This window comes from Nematolebias whitei, chromosome 12, assembly GCF_014905685.2.
Source record: "Nematolebias whitei isolate Nwh7 chromosome 12, NemWhi1, whole genome shotgun sequence".
NCBI classification, from domain to species: domain Eukaryota; kingdom Metazoa; phylum Chordata; class Actinopteri; order Cyprinodontiformes; family Rivulidae; genus Nematolebias; species Nematolebias whitei.
The window spans coordinates 3,602,692-3,617,570 of NC_056509.1; positions in this window are offsets into that span (position 1 = coordinate 3,602,692).

Sequence of the window (14,879 nt, forward strand, 5' to 3'; positions counted from 1 at the left end):
TGGATTTCCCTCTGCTGCTCGCTCTCCTCTTCGGGTTGGACTGTAAGCACAAACGCTCATTAAACAAACCACTCTGGCCTTCCCCCATTGGACAACTATTAACCTGTCGTCCCTCTTTCCAGGAGCCTCAGAGAAGCAGCCTGTGGATGTCATTTAACTCACTGTAAATAATAAACACTGTTCTTTTGTATTTCCCCTGTGTCTGCCTCGTTCTGGGTCTCATCATCTGGGTTCCCCGCGCACTCCTAACAGAAATGCTCCAGCCAAACCAGACCCAGAATGAGACCAAGAGCAAGCAGACCTCCCCCGTTCCCGCGGAGGAGCGGATCGACAGGATGGACAAAGTAATTCATCAGGTGCTGACTCACCAGACCACGGTCCAGTCCAACCTTCAGGAGCTCGGAGGTATGATTTATTCCATTAAACGTCAGTTGCAAGCTTCTGCCTCCTCAGCTCCAGTCGTTCCGCCAGCCCCCGTGGCTCTTGGTCCCACTCCTCCTGTCCAACAAATATTTGTTAAACCATCTGAGTTCTTCACCGGAGACCCTGACCAATGTGGCGGCTTCTTGCTCCAGTGCCGACTCGCCTTCGAAGGGGCTCCCTCCCAGTTCTCGTCGGACACGGCCAAGATCACCTTCTTCGTAAGCCAACTCAAAGGTAACGCTCTCCGATGGGCTCACTCGTTCCTCTTGAGTCATGATAACCCCCCTGCTTCCTATGCCCTTTTTCTTCGAGAGTTTCGCAGGATTTTTGACCGTCCCCTGCAGGCTTCGAATGCCGCCAAGCGATTGTTGAACTTACGACAGGGCCGTCGTAATGCCTCAGAGTTCGCTCTGGAGTTTCGGATCCTTGCTGCCCAAACAGGATGGGACGAGCCCGCCCTCCAAGGTATTTTCCTTAACGCTCTGTCTGATTTTTCTCAAAGACCAGCTGGCCACGCGAGATGAACCCGAGACTTTCGACAAACTGATAGACCTTGCCATCTCAATCGACGACCGCTTCCGGGAGAGACGTAGAGAAGCAAACTACAGTTCCCATCGACCCTCGACTTCCGGGTTTTCGACTCCCCCAGGTGAGCCCAAGCCTGCACCTCAGCACTACATTTCCCATAATTCTTCCACTTCCGGGTTTACGACCCCTCGCTACGAGTCCTTTTCTTCAAGACAGTCCCCTGCGAACTACAACTCCCAGTCTTCCTTGCTTCCTGGTCTTAGCCAATCATCTTCTCTCCCCTCACGGGAACGCTCCCCCAAGCCTATGCAGGTGGGGCGCGCACGGCTGACTCCTGCAGAGAGACAGCGGCGCGTATCTGCCCGTCTCTGCATTTATTGTGGTAATCCCGGTCATTTTTTGCCCCACTGTCCGTTTCGGGGAAACGAGAACTTCCACCAGTAAAGCGGGAGTTACTGGTGGGAACGTCTGCGTTAACCTCCCCATTCAAACTATTACTTCCCATGGTCATTCAGACACAGAACCGTCGTTTTTCTTTCTCAGCTCTAAAGAATATTCTCTACCTACTCGCGAGATTCCGTCAATTTCTGTCGCCGGCTTAACCGGAGACACTTTGACCCGTATTAATTTAAAAACTACCGAGCTACATGTTATAATCTCTGGAAATCACCACGAGATGACTGATTTCTTTATTTTCAATTCTCGTACACCTCAAGTAATTCTAGGTTTCCCCTGGCTTCGTAACCATAACCCAGTTATTAACTGGGAGCGCGGCTGTATTGATAAATGGAGCGACAAGTGCCTCAGCAATTGTCTGCGCTCCGCTGTTAAAGTGTTCCCTCGAGACACGCCTCCTCTAGAGGAGATCGATCTTACCTCAGTCCCTGCAGAATACCGCGACCTGGCGGCCGTCTTTAGTAAACAACGCGCCTTGTCACTTCCTCCTCACCGTCCCTATGACTGCGCGATTGACTTATTACCTGGCGCCCCCTTGCCGTCAAGTAGACTCTACAACCTTTCTGGTCCCGAGAGAGAGTCTATGTCTGACTATATTAATGAATCTCTTGCCTCAGGCATCATTAGACCCTCGACCTCCCCTGTGGGAGCGGGTTTTTTCTTTGTTTCTAAAAAAGATAAATCACTCCGGCCATGCATAGATTATCGCGGTTTGAATAACACAACTATTAAAAATAAATACCCTCTTCCTCTTATTGATTCTCTTCAGGAACAGTTGCAGTCTGCTTCCTGTTTTTCTAAGCTCGATCTCCGAAACGCGTACCACCTCGTCCGTATTAAAGAGGGCGACAAGTGGAAGACCGCTTTTCGCACTCCTCTGGGCCACTTCGAATATTTAGTTATGCCCTTTGGGTTAACCAATGCCCCCGCTGTTTTTCAGGCGCTCGTTAATGACGTCCTGCGCGACTTTATTGGTAATTTTGTGTTTGTTTATTTAGATGATATCCTCATTTATTCCCGTGACCCCGCTCAACACACGGCCCACGTTCGCACGGTTCTTCAGCGGCTGTTGGAGAACCAATTATTCGTTAAAGCTGAGAAGTGCGAGTTTAACACCTCCACTGTCTCATTTCTAGGTTTTATTTTTGAGGGTGGTCGTTGCCGAACCGACCCTGAGAAGACCAGGGCGGTAGTCGACTGGCCGACCCCTGAGTCCTGGAAGCAGTTACAACGCTTCCTGGGGTTTGTGAATTTCTATAGGCGCTTTATTAAAAATTACAGTCGTGTCGCGCCCCCCTGTCTCAGCTCACTTCAACCGCCCGAGCCTTTCACTGGACCCCGGAGGCTGAAGCCGCCTTCTCGAAACTCAAATCCCTCTTTTCCTCGGCGCCCATCCTGACCCCGCGCACCAGTTCATCTTGGAGGTGGACGCCTCTGACACTGGGGTTGGGGCGGTCCTCTCCCAACGGTCTCCTCTGGACAACAAGGTCCATCCCTGCGCCTTCTTCTCTCGTCGTCTCTCTCAAGCAGAACGAAATTACGACGTGGGCAACCGCGAGCTTCTGGCGGTCGAACTCGCACTCGAGGAATGGCGGCACTGGCTGGAAGGCACTGAGACACCTTTTTTGATCTGGACAGATCATAAGAACTTAATCTACCTCCGTAACGCCAAGCGTCTGACCCCCCGTCAGGCCCGTTGGTCGCTTTTCTTTAATCGCTTCTACTTTGTTTTGACCTTCCGCCCGGGCTCCAAAAACATTAAGCCTGACACCCTGTCCAGGCAGTTTGCCCCACCTGACTCGCCCGAGGCTTCTGACTCAATTATTCCTTCGTCCTGCATTGTTGGTTCTCTTTCTTGGCCCATCACCGCCACCGTTCAACAGGCCCTCCTCTCCGAACCTGATCCAGGTGGTGGTCCCCCCGGCACCCTCTTCGTCCCCTCCAGCGTGCGGTTTCAGGTGCTCCAATGGCTTCACTCCAATAAACTTTCCTGTCACCCCGGAGTCAACCGCATGCTCTCCCTCACCAAGACCCATTTCTGGTGGCCATCAATGAACTCTGATATCAAGGACTTTGTTTCTGCCTGCCCTGTCTGTGCCAGAAACAAGTCCGGTACTCAACCCCCGTCATGGATCCCCAGGTCCTTTATCCTTGATCCTTGTTTAATTTCCAGGTTCTACAGAGACCACCCCGAGAAGCGCCTCAGGTCGCCAGGTGGCGATTCTTGAGAAGAGGATACGTCTTATATCTGTAAGGGTCCCACTGCCTGCAGCCTGCCTTGCTGATGGCCGCTGATTACCAACACCTGGCGGCCATCAGCCTGATGAGCCTCTCCATCTACTTAAGGCTGCAGTCCGGTGTGACTCGACGCTGGAGCATATCACCTCTTATGGTATAGTACTGTTGTGAGGCAAATGTCTTGGTGAAAAGAATTTGTTCACCTTTTGCTCTTTTTTCCAGTTTCCTGGTTCCTCGTGCTCTTTGGATTTCCCTCGTGACCTGATCTGGATCCCTCGGCCTGTCAGGTATTCCTCGTGCCTCTTTGCCTCCAGTTGCCAGCCTTCCTCGCACCCCTTTGGACCCCTGTTGGATTTCCCTCTGCTGCTCGCTCTCCTCTTCGGGTTGGACTGTAAGGACAAACGCTCATTAAACAAACCACTCTGGCCTTCCCCCGTTGGACAACTATTAACCTGTCGTCCCTCTTTCCAGGAGCCTCAGAGAAGCAGCCTGTGGATGTCATTTAACTTACTGTACATAATAAACGCTGTTCTTTTGTATTTCCCCTGTGTCTGCCTCGTTCTGGGTCTCATATCATCTGGGTTCCCCGCGCACTCCCAACAATATCCTTAAGGCACACATAAGATTACAAGATAACATTAATGATAAAACAAAATTTAAATAAATATAAAAGAAATGAAAGTAATCAAACAGAAATCAGAATGACAAAAGCAAACAGAAAAAGACAAAACGACAAAGGGGCTCTAGTTTCCAAATAGATTCACCTCATTATAGGCTTCCATTAAAAGGTTTTTAAAGTTCTGAAGTGGTTGTCCATTAAAAGGTTTTAAAGTTCTGAAAAGTCAGGTTTTCTATTTCCCCATTTACAGGAGTGGATGAAGAATTTCGCGAGGATTAGCAGGTTATTAAGAATCAGGTCGGTTCTACTGTCACTGTGGGTGGTCCCAAATATTATATCCTCTCTTTGTAAGGGATGATTTAGGAAAAGTTTGTTGAGATCCAGTCCTGAAAGTTTCCCCAGAATGTTCCAGTGTGCACACAAGAGAACAAGAGATGATCGTTGATTCAGTGTCATTATCACAGAAGGTACAGCTGTTAGTGTCAAAGTTGAATCTTTGTCGTAAAAGTTCCCTGGATGGAAAAATGTTAGAGTTTTAAAATGAACTTCTTTAGCTTTAGGACTTAAAGGGTATTTAAGGTAAGCAGTTCTCCACTTATTAACCTCTGAATCAGGAAACAAATTTAAAATGGAGTTTTTATTTGGACGGACAGGGAATATACAATTAGTTAGATGCTGACGCAACCTTTTGTTAGAATTACTTTTGTCCAAAAGGTTAACTCCAAACAGTTGAAGTGCAGGTAGTTGAAGGTCAGCTGATTGAATGCTTATATTTTGAACCAGAAGTTTGACTGCAGTGGGAACAGAGTTCAATACAGAGTTAAACTGAGCGTGAGCAGTCCAAGTTATACACTAAACAAAATTCATCATAGGATAACCAATCTCCATTGTCATTAAGAATATGTCTTATGGACCAAATACCTTTTTCCATCCAGTGAGCCAGATACAGAGACTTATTTCTGTGCAGCACATATCTGTTGTTCCAGATGGGAGTCTGGTGAGGAGTAAAGTTGTGCGTGTGCATAAGTTTCCAACACAACAACACCTGCTTGTGAAAGACAGATAACAGGAAGTCTGTCAACACCAAAGTCACATCTAAGGATAAAATCTATGCATCCAATTTTTTTAAACAAACCTTTGGGGAGAGAATACCAGATACTATTTTCATCCATTAAAAAGGATTTCAACCAGTTTACCTTTAAGACAGCATTTAAACATTCAAAGTCAACAGCTTGTAAACCTCCATCTTTAAAGTCTTTTACCATATTTGCTTTCTTTAAGTAGTGGACTCGATTTTTCCAGATGAAATTAAAGTTCAGCTGATTTATAGCTTTAATGTATTTGTTAGGTATGGCCATAGAATAAGCTGGGTATATGCTTCGGGACAGAGACTCCATGTTGGTTAAGTAGGTTCTCCCAAACAGGGTCAGATCTTTTTGGAGCCATCTATTTACCTGAGATTTGCAGTTCTGTATTTTATTCTCTATGTTAACGGTTTCACTGAGTTTAGCATCTTTAGTTATTAGAATTCCAAGATATTTAACTGAAGATTTAATGGGAATATTATAAGCTTCTGTCCGATCAGAGCCATGAATCGCCATCAGTTCACACTTCTGCAGGTTTAGGGTTAAACCTGATGCTTTGGAAAATGTATTAATTAACTCCAGAACTTTAGGGGTTTGGTCTAGATTATTCAAAAAAATTGTTGTGTCATCAGCAAGTTGACTGATTATAATTTGGTGATTAAAAACTTTCAATTTATGTATATTTGAGTTTTTTATAAAGATACTCATCACTTCCACGGCCAAGATGAAGAGGAATGGGGAAACATTGCAGCCTGTTTAACTCCTCTATTAAAGGTGAAACGTGGAGACGTACCGTGTGGAAGTGCAACTGAACTTGTGGTACCGTTATAAAAGCTTTCTATTATTCTACAGAAATTTGGCCCAAAACCGACCATCTGTAAAACTTTGAGAAGAAACTGATGTTCCAACATATCAAAGGCTTTGTAGAAGTCTAGGAAAAGGATGAAGCCTTTATCCTCAATCAAGTCACTGTACTCCAGTACATCCTGCACCAATCTGATGTTATTGTGTATAGATCTCTTGGACATAAAACCTGTCTGTGTTTCAGAAATAACATCTTTAAGGCCAGTTTTTAATCTATTTGTGTAAATATACGTCAGTAGCTTGTAATCACAGTTTAGAAGGGTGATTGGACGGTAGCTGTCTAGAACTTTGCTGTCTCTTCCTGGTTTTGGTATAAGGATGATAATGCCCTGTTTCATGCTGTGTGGAAGTGAATTGTTACATAGGATCTCTTTAAAAACCTGGAATATAAGTTCTCTGAGACAAACCCAGAAATGTCTATAGAAACTGGCAGTAAGGCCATCAGGCCCAGGGGATTCATCGAGTTTCAAGCACATGATGGTGCCGTCTAGTTCTTCGATATTAATAGTTTTGTCGCAGTCTTCCTTGAAATCCTCAGAGATTTGAGGGACGAAGTCTTTGACTTGGTCTAACAGAAGGTCGCAGTCTTGGGATGAAAAAGAAGAGCAATAAAGGTTTTGATAAAAGTTGCTCATTTCTTTTTCAATTAGAATTTGGTCTGTACACTCATTGTTGTTAATAATAAGGGATTGAATGTGATTTTTAACTTGCCTCCTCTTTTCCAGTCTGCAGAAGTATGAGCTGGTTTTTTCCCCTTCCTCAATCCATTTTGCTCTGGATCTGATAAAAGCTCCCCGGGCCTTTCTTTCGTAGATTGAGTCTAATTTAGCTCGTAGGGTCAAGAGGTTATTTTTGTCTGCATTGGTTATTATCTGTTTAACACATAATAAGTTTAACTCTTTTACTAACCTCACTTCTTCCAGGTCATGGTTTCTTTTTAGGTTTTTGCTAAAGGAGATAGAGTAAGCTCGTATCTTATATTTTAGGAATTCCCATTTTTTGATGTAGGTTATTATTGAATCGTCTAACAGAATCTTATTCTCTAGTTCCTTGATTTCCCTGCAATACAGCTCATATTTTAAGAGATTAGCATTGAATTTCCAATACCCTCTGTGTCTCAAACGCTCAGGAAGAGGAGTAATTAATAAATTAATACTGCAGTGATCCGTCAGAGGAGTTGGAAACATGCTGCAGTCTGATGTAAGTTTGAGAATATCATCTGTTCCTAGACAGAAATCTATTCTAGACCTGCTTGATGCATCTGATTTAAACCAAGAGAATTGTTTTTCGTTAATATGTTCATCTCTCCATAAATCAATAAGTCCCAAGTTGTTACAGAAATTTGGATGAACATTTGCAAATTTGTTTGGGTATCTATCGAGAGCTTCGTCCATAACCATATTCCAGTCCCCACCTAATAAAACATATTTAGAAGAAAATCTCTGTTTAAGTTGGTCGACATTTACTTCAATAATTGCAAGCAGCTCTTTATTTTTGGAGATGTTACAGTAGCCATAAATATTACCTAGGATTATTAATGAGTCCTCAATATGTAATACAGAAAGAGACCAATGGCCGTCACTGTCATGTTTCGTATATATTAATTTCCCTGGAAAGTTATTCAGTAATATAGCCACGCCTGCTGATTTTGCTGTACCATGCGAATAAGTGATCTGATCTCCCACTGATTTGACCAAAATTTCTCATCAGAGTCCGTTGAATGGGTTTCTTGAAGAAGAATACAATGTGGATTCTTGTTTCTACAATACATAAACATTGCCTTCCTTTTGACATTTTCTCTTTAGCCCCTTACATTTAGTGACAAAAATATAAGATTAGTTTTTAAAGACATAAAAATTAAAACAAAAGAAAAATATAAGTTCTAAAGACACAAACCTGAATATAGAAAGTTTTGTTAAGATAGAATGAACTAAAGGCAAGCCCCTGGAAAATCTAAGAATACCCTTTACTATTTGACATGGAAAATCTACCTTGCAGCCACAACCTTCACTAAACTTAAAACTACTCCTTATCCATTTGAGCAAAAACAGAAATAAACTCTGGAGCGCAGATAAGAGAATCTTTCAAGCAGCTTTCAAGACAAGCAGCTTAGAGAAATAACTTCAATATTAAAGAGAAGAGAAACATTTTATTTTAACCCTGTAATAGAAGGATGCAGTAAACAGAGAACCATCTACAGTCTCAGAAGTAAGATGAAGCTTTGATCACCTTTCCGTCGATCACTGCGATATGACCTCTGTAAAAGGCCACCTTACCCCGGGATCTGGCTTTTGTAATCTTAGGCCACAGTTCTACTCTTGCCAGCTGGTCTTCCTTAACAAAATCTTGAGCAAAGCGCAGACCTTGTTCTTTACATATCACTGAATCCTTCATCACTTTCCAGACTGTGTCTCGATGGCACCTCCTAGTGAACTGCGGGATGACCTGACGGGTCTGTCCCTCTTCTTTTCTTCCCAATCGGTGAATTGTATCGATCACATCTTCTGCCTCGTCCGCCCACTGTGGTAAGATTCTTGAGAGAAGATGTTCTGCCTTATCTCTCAGGTTTTCTCCTTCTGTCTCTTTGAGGCCCGAGAGCCTCAGGTTCCAACGGCGCTTATGTCTTTCAGCCTCCAGGAGTTTTTCCTTCAGAGCTGCGTTTTCTTTATTCATTGCAGCGAACTTCTGTTCTAGATTTTCCATTGTAGATTTACATTCAGCAGCTCCGAGTGTGTTCTGCTCCACTTGGAGAGTGATGCGGGCAAACAAATCAGAATTTTCTTTTAGCTGTTTTCCGAAGTCGTCAGCCTTGCTATCCAGACTTATAATGGCTGCTAAGACGGCAGCTAAGGAGACCTCAGTCTCCGTGGCTTGTTTTTTAGCAGGTGGGAGTTTGGTTGGAGTTGGATTCAGTTGCCTCTTGTACCGGAGGCATTTTTTGACGTCTCCATCGGTGTTTCAGCGCTAGCAGCAGCAGCATAGTTATGCATGTTTAGCTTAGCAGCGTTAGCATTCTTCAGACTAGGGAAATCTTTCTCATTAACGGCCGACATCTTTCATAAAACTCTCATTTTTTCTCCTTATTTTAGAGAATGTATATTCGGGTCTACCTTGCAGTTGAAATGATGTGTAAAAGGGTCAGTTTATGTAGCTGGTTGAGGGCTGCGCGAATGGAGCTCAGAGTAGCACGTGTGCCCACATCGCCATCTTGCCGGAAGTCTTTACGCGCACTCTGTGCTGCGGCGTGCAAGTAGGTATCTCTGCAGCCAAATTCGGAAGGCGTATCTGGGCGGTCATAGAAAATGGGCGTGTCTAGCCGACCGCATCTGATTGGACGATAGAAAAATGGGCGTGTCTGGTCGGCCACATCTGATTGGACGATAGAAAAAAAAGGCTGAACGATAAAATGTCGTAACCACAGACACATTATGTCTAAAAACAAGGTGTTATTGGTAGATTGTGTTAACCACAGGCAGATTATGTCTATGGTGTTAACCGGTTCAACATTGGCGGCGTCTCCATAACTTCTTTTCCCGTCTCTCTTAACACAGAACTTCCGGTTAAATTTCAAAATAAGAGCAACATAACTGGGTAGTGGGGAGAGCCAAATGTTAGTTTTTTTTAATACCTAGCCGTAACATTAAAAAACAAAATCCACTTTGGTTGTTGAAAAATGTGAAAAAAGTTACAATCGATTCTTAAAGAAAGAAAAATAATGATACTTAAAGTGGCCTTGGGACAAAGGATGTTTCCTTTAGCTTCACGTTGTCTTGTTCAACCTGCAGTCACTACAGATGAGTGATGTCAGTTTCTGTCAGAGTTCTGCACCTGGAGCAGGTATTCTGTTTACTGGTTAACTTCCTCAGCTGTCTCACATTTTAAAGGTCAACCCTACTCCATGTTTCAGCTCCTTTCATAGATCAGATCTCATAGAAGAACTTCTAAAGAGAACATTTTGTTTTTAGCGTTTGTTTTGGGCCATTATCTCATTACAGGACTCGTGATCTTTAATTGAGATTAGACTTTTTGGACAAATAGGAGCAGGTTTCGCTTCAGATGCTCCATAGTGTCCAAAAATAACCTGGAGACAGTAATTCATGCATTCATTACATCCAGGCTCGACTATTGCAACTCACTCCTTTTTGGTATCAGTCAGACCTCCATAGCTAGACTCCAACTGGTCCAAAATGCAGCAGCCCGGTTTTTGACCAGCACAAGCAAAAGAGAGCACATTACACCTGTTTTGGCCTCCCTACACTGGCTTCCGGTTCACCTTCGAATCAAATTCAAAATACTCTTGTATGTCTATAAATCACTAAACAGCTCTGCCCCCTCCTATCTTACTGATCTGCTCCAGCCGTATGTCCCACCACGTTCTCTCAGATCAGCAGACCAGTTGCTCCTAACAGTCCCAGGAACCCGTCTCAAGCGCAGAGGTGACAGGGCCTTCTCTGTAGCAGGACCAAGACTTTGGAATGAGTTACCTCTGCTCGTTAGACAGGCCCCCTCCCTCACAGTTTTTAAATCTCTCTTAAAAACACACTTCTATTCCCTGGCTTTCAGCACTGTGTGATCTGTGCTGAGTCTGTGTGCATCACACTGTGTTGGTCATGTTGCAGTTGTTGTTGTTATCCATTATTGTTTTTGTTGGTTTCTACTTTTTGGTGTCCTGTTATGTAATCTGTTGCTGTGTGCTTGTTCTGTTTGTCCCTGTACAGCACTTTGGTGTGCTTTGTCACTGTTTAAAGTGCTTTATAAATAAATTGGTATGGTATGGTATATTTCATTGTACCCAGACCAGACTCAGGCCAACCTGTGTCAGGTGCAGCTACAACCAAGAACTAAAGAGAATCTTCTCGTGTTTGACAGTAGATTTAACGCTGTTTCTTAAAAACCTTCAGTTTTAAAAAGAGCTGATGTAACTTACTTAAAGAGACAGTTTTATCTCATTTGTTTATGTGACAATGTTTCAGATTTGCCCACATTAAAGAAAGGAGCAGCAAAAAAACAACAACATAAATGTAGAAAACCAGCACATTTAGGAGTCAGTACATAACCAGACTTTTGGCCCTCACACCTGTACCCAGGTGCTTATGCTGCATGATGAGATCAGATTTATCCATATTTTAGAAATTACATTTAGCTTATAGTGGACAAAACAATACAAATGAAGACTGTCTGTCTTTAAAAACCTCTTGGTTTTGCAGTAAGCAGCCTGATTTCAAACTGACATCTTGGCCAAAGGTAAAATAAAAATCTTTGTGTTCTCAGAAAAGTTGTTTCAGGACCTCCAATAAACTTATGTACACATCAAAGCACACAAGACAGATTCAGGAATTCTCTTTGTTTTACAGATTTCACATTTGTTATTACCTTAAAACATACTCAGACAACATGGGGAGTGGTGGCGCAGAGGTTAGAGAGGTGGGCTTGTGATCCAAAGATCGCCGGTTCACGCCCCGGCCCCGACAACATAAAAAATTGTGGGTGGGGTAGGTGAAACACCCACACTTGCCCCCACCCTGGGCCCATGAGCAAGGCCCTTAACCCCACCATGTGCTCCCTAAACAGGTCTCTCTTGAAAATGAGTTCTCGTGGCTCAACGAGACTAACCTGGATAAATAAAGGCTAAATGAAAAAAATTTGATGCATCATTGAATTTTTTTATTGTGTTTATTGGGACATCCATTTTTAGAAGTCATCGTAGCATCTGTTGGAAACACAAGCCATAGCACAGTTAGGGTGTTGCTAGTTGTTACTTATTGTAATGTGTGGGCATCACAGTACAAGAGCTGGACTACTAACCTGCATCCATGGCACAAAGTGGCTGCAGTACCCAGGAGGAATGGCTTCACTGTAGAAGGCCCTCAGCTCTCCTCTTCTGCCGCTGCCCCAGAAACCTGCACAATCTTTAAATTCTTCTCCACAGACACAAATGACATAAGGCTTTCTGTGCTCAGCCTGAAACTCTTCAGGCTTCTTCGTTTATTTTGAAAGTCAACATCAGATGTTGGTCAACATTGTTGAGCAACATCTTGGGGTCTTCTAGAGTCAACCTGAAGTGAGAGTGGTTCCTGACATGGCAGAAAGACATAGATATAATTAACAGCTTTTATTTGTTTATTTTTCAGCTAATAACAACTTTTATCTGTTTGTTTTTCATATTTTTCAGTTATACACAGCTTTTAAATATTTAATTTTCAAGTATTAAGAACTTTTATTTTCAGCTTTTATTCTGAAAAGCACCACCCAGTTGTTGTACACGTGCACAGTGAGAGCTGCTGTGGAGGCTCACGTTACCTCAGTGTGTTACCTGCGTGGGAACTCCCACCATGTTTTCACATAAGCTAAACTTCTAAAGCACGACAACAACGAGAGAACGACCGCGGTAAAGTTAGTTTTACGTTGGACGTTGGATATTCGAGCTCCGCGGCTTCAGCGGGGTGTTGCTCTCGTCAATCCGCAAACAACAAGCAATATATTTTACAAGATTTGCCCCACTCACCCAAAACTTACACCAAACTACTCTCCAAGACCAGTCAGCCGCGGCACATCTGTTTATTTTTCATTTTATATGCATTTCATAATTTTACATAATTTAATATTTCATAAATCAGACTTTTTGCTCAATAGCTTCCATGTCTTTTGACCCACGCACACAATGCATAAAATGCATAAAATGAAAAATAAACAGGTGTGTCTCGTCTGACTGGTCTTGGAGAGTAGTTTGGTGTAAGTTTTGTGTTCGTGGGTCAAAAGACATGGACGCTATTGAGCAAAAACTCTGATTTATGACCATTTAAATTATTTTAATATTATGAAATGCATAAAAATGATAAATGAACCCGTGTGCATCGTCTGACTGGTCTTGTAGAGTAGTTTTATCTAAGTTTTGGGTGAGTGGGGCAAATCATGTACAATATATTGCTTTTTTTTTCTGAAGAGTGACTGCGTTCGATAATTTGTTGACGGTCCCTAAGCGAACCATTACGTCTCTGAGTAGGGGCAGGTTGAGCGCGGCTGACCGAAATCAGACAGCCTGAAGCGGGTTGACGAGAGCAACACCCCGCTGAAGCCGCGGAGCTCGAATATCCAACGTCCAACGTAAAACTAACTTTACCGCGGTGAGAGAACGGTCGAAACTATCGTGACCTACAATAAACCTACTTCAATAATATGCACAAGTGAAAACATAACATACTTTATAAGTACAATAAATCATATTTCTTTGTCAAACATCGCAAAGAAACGTTACCTCATCAATGCTGTTAGCCAATCAGTGTTCGCCGCCCACAAACGCCTATTCACCAGAAACGCCCACTTTTGGTCAGCAGAGAAGCCCTGCTCTGTGCACGTGAACTTTATCTAGTTCGTTACATACAGTTGGTGCAGGACGGAGAGAAGGACCGGACTCTGAGAGAAGGACCCGGACTCTGAGAGAAGGACCCGGACTCTGAGAGAAGGACCGGACTCTGAGAGAAGGACCCGGACTCGGAGAGAAGGACCGGACTCTGAGAGAAGGACCGGACCTCCAGCAGGTGAAGTGAAATAGTTTCAGTCTGAGTGTGGAGAAAGTAATAAAGTGCAGACGTGCTGGACACAATGTGTAGATTTATGATTCGCTGGTTGGCTCATGGAAAGATTCGTTTTTTAACCTTCAGGTCTAAATATGTTACAGTCCAATCAATCAATCAATCAATCAATCAATCAATCAATCAATTAATCAATCAATCAACATTTTCTATACTGAATTATAATGCTGAAAGTGAAGACAGTTCTTATTCATAAACAGAATTATCACATTGTCTAGGAAAGTTAATGTATAGAACGAAATATTTTAATTGATATGAATAAATATGGCATGTTTCATAAATACATTTTATTAATATGAACATAAAGTGTTGTTTTAACTTCCAGGATGTAATGGAGCTCACCTTCATCATTAAGGCAGGAAGTCATTATTTCCAGTACATTGTTCTATAATCTGGCGTATTGAGAGGTCTTTCTTTTAGCACGTGCACAAATGAGCTGAGGGTACGGATCATCACGCACAGCACAGAACCCAGAGGGATTTGCATATGAGGACACGATACACTGTGGTGGACCTGAGACCGTCCTGACGTGTCCCACAGGAACTGCTGAAGGCAGGCACCACCCTGCACCACCCTGCACCACCCTGCACCACCCTGCACCACCGCCTGCCACCCGGGAAGGAAGCGCTGAACGTGTTTCAGCAGATCAGCTTCTAAAATAAGTCCAACCCAGCCCAAAGTGTTTTAAACACACAACTTATTTAGCCATGTCTTTATTCATTCATCAAAAACACAGCCGAAATGTTATTCATGAAAAACACAGCCGAAATGTTATTCATGAAAAACACAGCCGAAATGTTATTCACGAAAAACGCAGCCGGAATGTTATTCACGAAAAACGCAGCCGGAATGTTATTCACGAAAACACAGCCGGAATGTTATTCACGAGAAACACAGCCGGAATGTTATTCACGAGAAACACAGCCGGAATGTTATTCATGAAAAACACAGCCGGAATGTTATTCACGAAAAACACAGCCGGAGTGTTATTCATGAAAAACACAGCCGGAGTGTTATTCACGAGAAACACAGCCGGAATGTTATTCACGAAAAACACAGCCGGAATGTTATTCA